The sequence below is a fragment of the Hibiscus syriacus genome, unplaced genomic scaffold (genome assembly GCF_006381635.1).
Source record: "Hibiscus syriacus cultivar Baekdansim isolate YM2019G1 unplaced genomic scaffold, ASM638163v2 tig00110223_pilon, whole genome shotgun sequence".
NCBI lineage: Eukaryota > Viridiplantae > Streptophyta > Magnoliopsida > Malvales > Malvaceae > Hibiscus > Hibiscus syriacus.
The window spans coordinates 2,402,751-2,412,445 of record NW_024062636.1 but is presented as its reverse complement, the minus strand read 5'-3'; the positions used below and the strand labels follow the sequence as shown (position 1 = coordinate 2,412,445).

At 34.3% G+C, this 9,695-nt stretch overlaps 1 pseudogene; it reads right to left on the bottom strand.

The window, feature by feature from the left end:
• Nucleotides 1-3,249: 3,249 nt before the first annotated feature.
• LOC120114391 lies at nt 3,250-8,348 on the bottom strand (annotated as a pseudogene).
• Nucleotides 8,349-9,695: the final 1,347 nt, after the last annotated feature.

The window sequence follows — 9,695 nt, the reverse complement described above, 5'->3', positions numbered from 1 at the left end:
TTACCTTAAGCCCTTCGCTGCCCTTACCTTCGGACTACTTCTTACTCCAACCTTATGCAAAGGTAAACGCTCTCGTATCCCTCCTCTAAATTCCATCGCACCATCGTTAATTGTGATGGCCATGTGATTAACCCCCGCATGTTCGGTACCGTCACCTGAACATTGGTATCACTTTCCTGAACCGATGGAACCACAATACCCTCATTGAATGCTTTAGACGAATCTGCCCATTGTAATCTCTCCCAAAGGTTTCCTCGTCAAATATTTTGTTCCACAATCACCCCCTGGCCAACCACCTTGCTCGTTTCCTTCATTCCTTAATGACTTTCTGATAAGTTCTATCTTCTTTATTGCTAACCATCGCATCCGCAATAGTTCTTGATGAACCCGCTTTAACACTGAAGTTCGCTACATTAGTTCCAGCCATACGTATCGTCGTTTTCCCGCGAGCTTTCTCTGACAAAGAGCTCTCCATAGGATAATTTGATACCGACTATTGTTGTGTACTAGCATTCTCCCCATCCCCTAAATACGATAAGACAGTAAAACGTGACTGACTTGCCTGTTGACCATCTTTGTGACCTTCCACTCCTCATTCTTTCCGTTTTGAGCTCTTTCGTTTACGTCCCGGAGCCACCATCCAAGGCCCAAATATCTCTCCACCCTGAGCCAGTCCCCATGCTCGCCGATTCCCCAGTTGGAGCCGAGGTTTCACGAGTCAGAGTGCATTGGTCCTTAACATGCCCGTAGACTCCACATTGAAAGCATATGTTGCTAAGCCCCTCATAGTCAATTCTCTGAATAAAACCGTCAATTCCTCTACACGGTAATTACGGTTTTGATAAATCCACAGCAACTGCAAGCCTCGCAAACTTCCCTCGTTCCCCCTCCTAGTGTTGTAATCAATTTTAATCAGTTTCCCAAATTCCGCGGCTAGGAGTCTGAACAAAGACTTGGTATAATATCTATACGACAATCCAGGCAATGGAACCCATGCCATAATATGCGAGGGATGTTGCTCAGCCGTACTAAAGTTGCGATTCAAAGGTTGTACTGTCAAATAATTTCCAAACACCATCCACAGTCCCTCTGTCAATACTTTAACATAATCATACTCGATTTCGAAGCGCACGAGAAAGTAGTCATTATCCAGATCAATCAACCGGAATCGTCCGTCGGCTCCCACAACGTATTAATCTTGTTCCGATGTACGTAATACCCAATTGTCCTCCCTAAAGTCGGACGATAACTGTTTTCTGCATCTTTTGGTTTATCGAATCATGTATCCGATTCGAGAAGTGAATTACCGGGTATGCTCCGCTAAGATCGACAACCACATCCTCTTCCTTAGCCTTAACATCCTCATCATTCAGGTCAGGAAACGAAATTCCCGTGGTGGTTCCAGAATTCATAACCATGGCTGCATAGGATTTCCGATCCTCCATGTTGTTACCAGCCGTAGACAAAACCCTTTGGTCAGTAGATTCCTCCTCGACATGCATCATAGTATCTCCCACTTCATATTATTTTTATTTTCCCAAAAAATGAAAAAAAATACTCAATCCGCATGCGCCACGGGTATATATATATATATATATACATACGTACGTATGTATGTGTGTTTATTTATATATGTATCCAATGAGATCATAAGAAATCGAGAATATCTGTCATAATTGTTAAGTTTGGTGGATTAGTTATTTAAAAATTTAAGATGATAATTAGTATACATTTAGTTTAACAACCTTCTACGTATGTTGCTCAAAGAATAAGTAATGAATTTGCAAGTCAAAAAATATAGCCGACATAAATAGAGAAAATCAAGTGTAGATGGATGTATCCTAATAGAGGGTAATGGATTAATCTGAACTATTTTATTTATCAATTAAATGAAATACGAAGAAGAAAACAATATTTTGCAATTGATATATTATTTGACCAGAATAAAAAGAAAATAAATTGGTATAGAATTCAGAGTTGTGATACGAGCTCACCAATCTTGAATCCTCGGTAGAATAAATGTGGAAAAGCTAATAAAGCTGAAATCACATGCGGGAAAGTATGTGCGCAGCTTTAATATATGAAAAGTGTTATCTTTGTTATTATTTTTAATAAAATTAATAAAAATTATAAAAATATTATTATTTTATCGATTTTATTATTATTGGATGTTTTACGGTTTTGTTAACATATCCGGTAAAACGCTAATGATTTTTTTTATCGATTTTATTATTATTAAGCATTTTACCATAAATGTTAAAAATATTAATATTTTAAATAAAAATAATAATGTTTAAGGTAATAATGTGAAAGGCGTTGTTTTCTTTACAATTAACACTTTAATTAAATTTTTGTACTCGAACTCCCTAATATTTTTTCATAAATTTTTTATTGAAGGAGAAAGATTCATAACTAAAGAAAAAAAAAAATATATCTATGGGCGTTATTATTAAGTATTCGTTTTTTTTATCTAAATTATTGTATTTAGGTACTCGTACGTTGAGTATTCATATTTTTGGATTATTGATACTTGATTCATATTTATTTTTTATAAATTATATTATTTAAGAAAATCACATAAAGAAAATATAAAACTTAAATATTTGATCATCGATCTTTCAATTTTTATTAATCATACTACTTAACTATTTAAATGATATCAAGGGTTAACATGATAGTTAATAAAATTGATATAGTTATATATTTAATCATCAATACCTATATATTTTATCGATCTTAATTTTAATTTGATTCAATAAATTTAATCTTCTATATTGGTGTGACACATATCGACATATGTCACCTTCTTGTTGAAGGCAAAATATCTTACAAAATATTTAGTGTTGGGAGAAGAATTCAAACATGGGGCTTGTGGTCCTGTGGAGAGTACCACTAAAACCAAACCCTATATTTATAATATAATTTACAACATTATCTATATAATTTGTAAAAGAAGTAAGAAAGAAAAGTAAGCAAGGTGAGATTCATTTCAAACCAAGGTCAATTAGAGAAATTAAAAACACCTAAACTACTAAACTAAATCTAATAGTTGATTGTAATTGAATAAATTTCATATATACATATTAAACTCCATTTGATTAATACTAAGAATTTTTTTATGGAAAAAGAAAAGCTAGTTTTGTTTATAAAAAAAATGAAATAATTATTTATGGAAATGCTCATGAATTTTTTTAAAATGAAATTATGAGAACAATAATCAAACGTGAAAGGTAAAAAGAAAAATTAACCATGTATGGAAACGACTAGGTGAGGTGAATGCATCTTTGATTTTATATGCAACTTAATTTATTTTCACTCCAAAAGGGGAACCATCTCACCAGCAATTTCCGTGTGGGTGAAATCCAGCAGCTACTTCAACTATACATTGTAATACCTTGTATACCAAGAAATCAACTACTTTCAGCTCATCTTGGCATTCTTTATTTTACGCACGGTCATCGCAAGTCGTTGCCGTTCACCTTCAACCTCTGCAAATTTGAGGCTTATCTCGGAATATCGCTCTTGCATATCCTTCAATTCGCTTTCCATAGATTTGTTTCTTTCCTTCAATGCTGCTAGTTCCGCTATCAATTCATCCTGGCTACTGTCTTTATCGACAATACAAGCATTTTGTTCTTTAGCAGACAAACTGTAATCGTCATTTCTGAAGATAAGAAATCAATGAAAGTAATTATCACGTATTCGCCCTTTTCTTTTTGTTCCAAAGAGTAAAACTGACACAAAAGTTTAAGTTATATATCTCCAAGTTTTACCTTTCCTTTAAGTTCCCATCTGATATAATGTCATTCCATACAATTGCCTCCTTAGGATCTTTAACTACCTACATGTTTACCATTTTGAAACAAAATATGTAAGTCCAAGCAAGAATACAAGTTCGGGTAAGGAAGAAACAAACTATAAGTCGAAACAATCAATACACTTCAAAATATTGTTATAATAAAACAATTGTTAAGGTCCTAGAATGCCATCATAATTTAATGTTATGGAAAGAACATGAGTTCGGTAATGACACTTCAAAATGTTGTTCACTGATGTAATAGTTTCCCTTTTGATGTTCGTTTTTCTTAGTTCCTTTTTCTTCTCAGTCATGGTACAATGTTTCTGACCTTTTGAAGTTCGTACTCACAGAAGTTGGTGCTGTGCTTGTTGAGTTCTTCTACTCGGCTTTCTAACTCATCGATTTTCTTATGCAGTTCCTTCTCCTTTTCCAGGAAAACATTTGTGGATGTTTCTAGGGAAGTTTCTTTTAACTTTATTTGTCCCTGACATTAAAAAAGAGATCATTACGAACATAATATTTCCTTAACTGCACGCCATTAAGGAAAAAAAACTAAGGGAAAAACTGATCTTAGTAGAGGAATGAGGAATACTATGACAACGATCATGAATCTCCATATTGATGTTAAACCATTTGCAACGAAGTTTCAAAGTGGAAGTTGAGTTTATATAGAACTTGGATGTGTAAATTTACCTCAAGCAACTTTATTTTCTCCCTCAGGCTTGCAACCTCTTTAGAACCGCCAGGAACCGTGGGAGATCTACTGTTTCTTAATGGTGTTCTTGTTCCATGAGAAACTGCTGCTCTTCCGTTGCCCTCTTTCAGCTTCTTTTCCATGCCAGTAAATGCATCTTCCTTCTTCGTAAGGTCACCCTGTAGTTGAACTACTTGCTTTTTTAGTTTTTCTTTCTCTACTTCATCCTCGGACAGAGAATGTTTCAATTTATCACACTTAGTTTTGAGGATATCCAGCTCCGATTGTAGAGATTCAACTCCCACTTCTTTCTCATCCTTCAGGTGCTTCATACTTCGCAATTCTTCCAGTGATTTAGCATCTTCCTTTTTCATCAAAGCAACTGCGCTCACCAGTTCATTTCTTTCTATATATCCTCTTTGCAGCTGGACTTCAGCTTCTTTAGCTAATGCTTCTGTGTGTTCTAACTCAAGCCTCAAGTTTTCAGCTTGTTGAAGGATGCAATTCTTTTCTATAATCATCTTTTCAATCTCAGCTTTTAGGCTGCAAATCTCCTGGGTAAAAGCCCCACTAAATTCTTCCTCCTGCTTCTTTTGTTGTAAAAGCTTCTTAGACTTATCAACAATTTCCTCCAACATCTGTTCTATTTGATTTGATTTTAGACTTACTTGATCGGAAAGGTTAAAGAGTTTTTCCTCATAATCATCCCTGACTGATTGGAGCTCTGCTTTAGCATTCTCGAGCAGTTTTTCCAGCTGAATTTTCTGCGAGCGTAGTTCACTAGCTTCAGTCAGAGCCTTTGTAGCTACCTTCTCATTTGCATCAAATGTAGAGGCCATCTGGATGGAGAGTCTTTTAAATTCTTCCTGCAGCCTTTCAGCTGTATTTACATTATTCCATCTTGTCATTCGCAGGTCTTCCTCAGCTTGGATAGCTCTTTTCTCCTCCTCAACTTTGGCTCGTGTGATAGATTCTAGATCCGTTTCAAATCTCTGTGCCTGTTTCTCTAACTCTTCCTCCAAGCTTTTGATGTGGGTCTCTAGTTCATTTATTGTGGTTAAAGAATCGGAGAATTCTTTTGACTGCTTGTTGAGTTCACTTTCCAAGAACTCAATTTGGGTCTCAAATTCATTTATGTTAGCTAAAGAAGACGAGCATTCATACTGCAACTTCAGTTGTTCTAGCAGCTGGCTTTGCTCTAATTTGTATGAGATGTCGTGATTTTCCTGCTTCAGTATCTCATAGTCAAGTGCTAGCTGCTCCATTTGTGCCTCAAGCACCTCTTTATCTCTCTTGTAGGTCTCTATCTCACTGCAGAGGTCCATGATCTTTCGGTCCAGGAGAGAGGTTTCTTTGGGGCCTTTTTGTTCTTTAACAAGCTGCTCCAATGCCCTCTGCTCCTCATCCTCATCTGAGTCACTTCTTGAGATGATCTCTCTCACTTCCTCTGCATTTCCATGAGATCCAGAATTGTTGGGAGGACTGGGAATCTCCACATTCTTCGCCTCCAAAATCTCTTCTAGTTCTTGCACAGCAAGTATCAACTCGGCATTTGATTCCTGTGTCTTCTGCAGTTGTAACCGAAGATTGGAATTCACGTCTTTTTCATAATTCAGCTCTTGTCTCATTTCTTCAGCAAGAACCCAGGGGTCCCCACTTTCAAACTGCATCCTGCTTTTTACGTTTGCATCATCCATTCGCTTCTGAGAAGACTTCAGTTTCTCACACAATAATTTGAGAGCATCTCTCTCTTCTTTTAGAGTAACGACTTCCCGTGAGAGAACCTGCCCCCTTTTGCACTCCTTCACAACTTGCTTTCTGAGAGTCTGCAATTCCAAATCTGACACATCCACTTGCCTGGACAAAGCAATGAGCTCGTTCTTGAGCCTTTCGATCTCGTTATCTAAACCATGTTGGGAGTTTTCTCTTGGAAAGGTATCTTGAGAACTATTAGAGTCATCGGTACTCATTGCATGATCAGAACCTGCCGACCACTCCTATAGATCGTTGTTGAGGCAACTGGTGTTGGTTTAGGAGCAGTTGAGGTGTTACTCATTGAAGACAGATAAGTAGGAGGGTCCTGATTGATGCAGTCATTCCTCATTCCATTTCCAAGTTCCCGTGGAGTATTGAGTCCAGAGCTACTATCAGAACTTGAACTGGTATTATCCAAACCATTAGATCCTCTATGGTTCCCATGAAATTCAACATTGTGTGGGGTTTTGCTGAAAGGCACATCCTATCACATAGATAAAAAATAAATAAGTAAAACAGAAAATCCGTTCTCAAACACCATTTATGTTAAGCACATTTAAGAGGCAAAACGATTAGGGAAGAAGAAAATGGCCTGAATAACAACCGCAGTCAGAAAACCCAAAATGAACGCATTCACAAATGGGATAGGAGCCTTACTTCAACAGTATCGTCCTTAATGCTTTCATCTGCATCACTATTACTCAAGTGGGCCTTCAAGCTTCTATCTTGTGATTTAATACTTGCAACTTCAATTACTTCCAACTCTCTGGAATAAAAAATAATCAGCACATAATCAACCTCACAAACAAACACTACGATCCAAGATTCCAGAAACGAACTTAAAATGACAATAAGAAATCAACAAAAAAGTGGCGATTCTTTACCTTTGATCAGCATTTTCTTGCAGCCTCTGTATTGAAACCTGCCCAAAACCAACAGCTTGAATTCAAATTTTAAACATCAATCAACAAATTTATGAGGAAAGATTTAAAGGAAAATGTAATACGTGAGTCGTGACACGAATATATGAGAGAGAAACAGAGAGTGATGAGAGTACACTAACATTCAAAATTGCTTTAGAATTTGAATTCTTTAATGGAAGAGAAACTGTAGAAGTTTTAATTGCCTCAGCATAAGCGGAAAAATCAATTGAAGCTTCCCCAACCAAACCTCCTTTTCCCGATCCCTACAACGATCATATAAAATATTACTTATATTTCAATTAAAGAAAAAAAGAACACAAATTCATCAAAAGTATCTTACTGATGATACAATGAAATGATAGATTTTTTCGTTGATCTTCCCACTTTTTGGCTCTCGAACAAATTTAACGGACTCGTAAACTGGTTTATCCCATCGACAGTTATCGTCCAGAACCGTCGCCTTCTCTAGTTTTGTTATCGGTTTTCCCCCATCGCCGGAAACAACCGATATCATCAATGTTTGCGCATTTAACTGCGTCACCTAAATTATACAGAAATTAATTAATATTTCAGTATTCCACAAATTATACAATCACATCACAATTTACAAAACAAAACAATTATTAACTATAAAAATCTTTCAAAGGATTATCGTCTTTAAGCAAGCAAACATAATCAAGTAGTTTCGGAAACTATCCTATCTCTGTTCGCTGTTTGAACTGCATTTTCTGAGAAATGGAGCTAATAAATACAGATAACCAAATAAAATTCCATAAAATATTCAATCGATTGAACTTTTAAAAATAAATTGAAAGATGAGATAGTACTTGAGTTGCATGGAACTGCAACTTGAAGACAGCTTTTATCTTGTTCCTGTCGCTCCTCCATCTGGCCGACTTAAACATCTCTCCCAGAAAAATCTCTGGAGATCGAACTCTCACCGGAGCTCCAGCATAATTCGCCGAAAACACATCATTTATTTGATCGCTCGATCAAATGTTCAAAAAACAATCAAAATGTGCTGACACGCTCGGGAAAACAAAACCTATTGAACCAGTCTACAGGTTGAGCTCAGCAAATAGAAACAAGCTGGTGATAGCAAGAGAGGACTGAGCCAGAGACCGAGTCCAGAACTCAGAAACAAGGAAGCATTTTGAAATAGAGTAGATCTAAAGTAGAAGAGCTCTTTCACGTCTTTTTTTTTTTCACTTTCTATTTGTGTTTGTAGCAGTGTGCTACTTGATGGAAAGAGATTGCACATTTTATTTTAAAGTATAAAAAATGCATAAATAATAAAAATTCAAAAAAGGAAATAAAGGAGAAGGTTGTAATTTTCAAAATATCAATGCTTAATAAAACAAGAGTGTTTGTTTTTGACTTTTGATCCAAGGGAACAGTAAATTAAGGTCGTTGATATGACATAAATACCCTTTTCAATTTTTTGTTGTTGTTGCAAATTCTTGTTTCCGGTCGAGGTTCAAGCGGGCAGAAAACATAAATGATGACATAAAAGGTAAAGCTGAAAAATATTTCTACTTAATAAATTATTCCATAAACTTAAATGTATTAATAGTTAAAATTGGCTTATAATAAATTTTAATTATTTTTGTTTAAATTAACTGATAAATAAATTAAATATAAATAATTATATTAAAAAATTTATGCAATTGCAGGGAACGAGAAAATATATTAAATTGATTGCAGATTATTTGTAGGCAAGATAGTTGGAATACAGTCCATTTAAATGGTCTTTATTGATTTTTAAATTTTTTCTTTAATTTTAATTCATTATTATTTAAATTATTTCCATTGATAAAAATATAAAATAATATATTTTAAATGTATTTAATTAAGCAATTTTAAGATATATATTTAATAAAATTTAATTTTCTAAAATATTTAAAATAATTATGATCAAAATTTAAAATCTTTTATTTTTTAAAAAAAAGTTTATAAGTTACAAATTTAATAGGAGGAAGGTAGTAAATAAATATGGTAACCGATGGATGAATTGAAGCTAAATAGGGAGATCCAAGAAAATGCAACATTATTTTGATTTTTTATTCATACTATTACGCGAGCTTTACTACTGCTATTTACTGCTTAACCTAATCAGATTTAATCCATCAAAATTGAGTTGGTGATATGATTTTTTTTAATTCAGTTTGGTTGAATTTTTTAATACTTAATTTAAATTAGACTCTGGAGATTATTTAAAGGTATTTTTTTTATTAAAAACATATTTTATTTTTATATTCCAATTTAATATTAATTATTTAAATTTTAATTTGATTTTACATTCTCAATAAATACATTTCCCTAATTATTTAAGATTAAATTATACGGATTATCGTTAATTTGTTTAGGGTGTATTACTTTAGTTGTTAAATTCTAAAGATTGTATTACACTCGTTAAACTTTTGATTTGTTCTTGTTGAATTTGTCGTCATTAATTGTCGTTGAAAAATAATATGATACGTTAAAAATCTTGGGATTCATATTTTAAATTGAAATCGTCACTCCT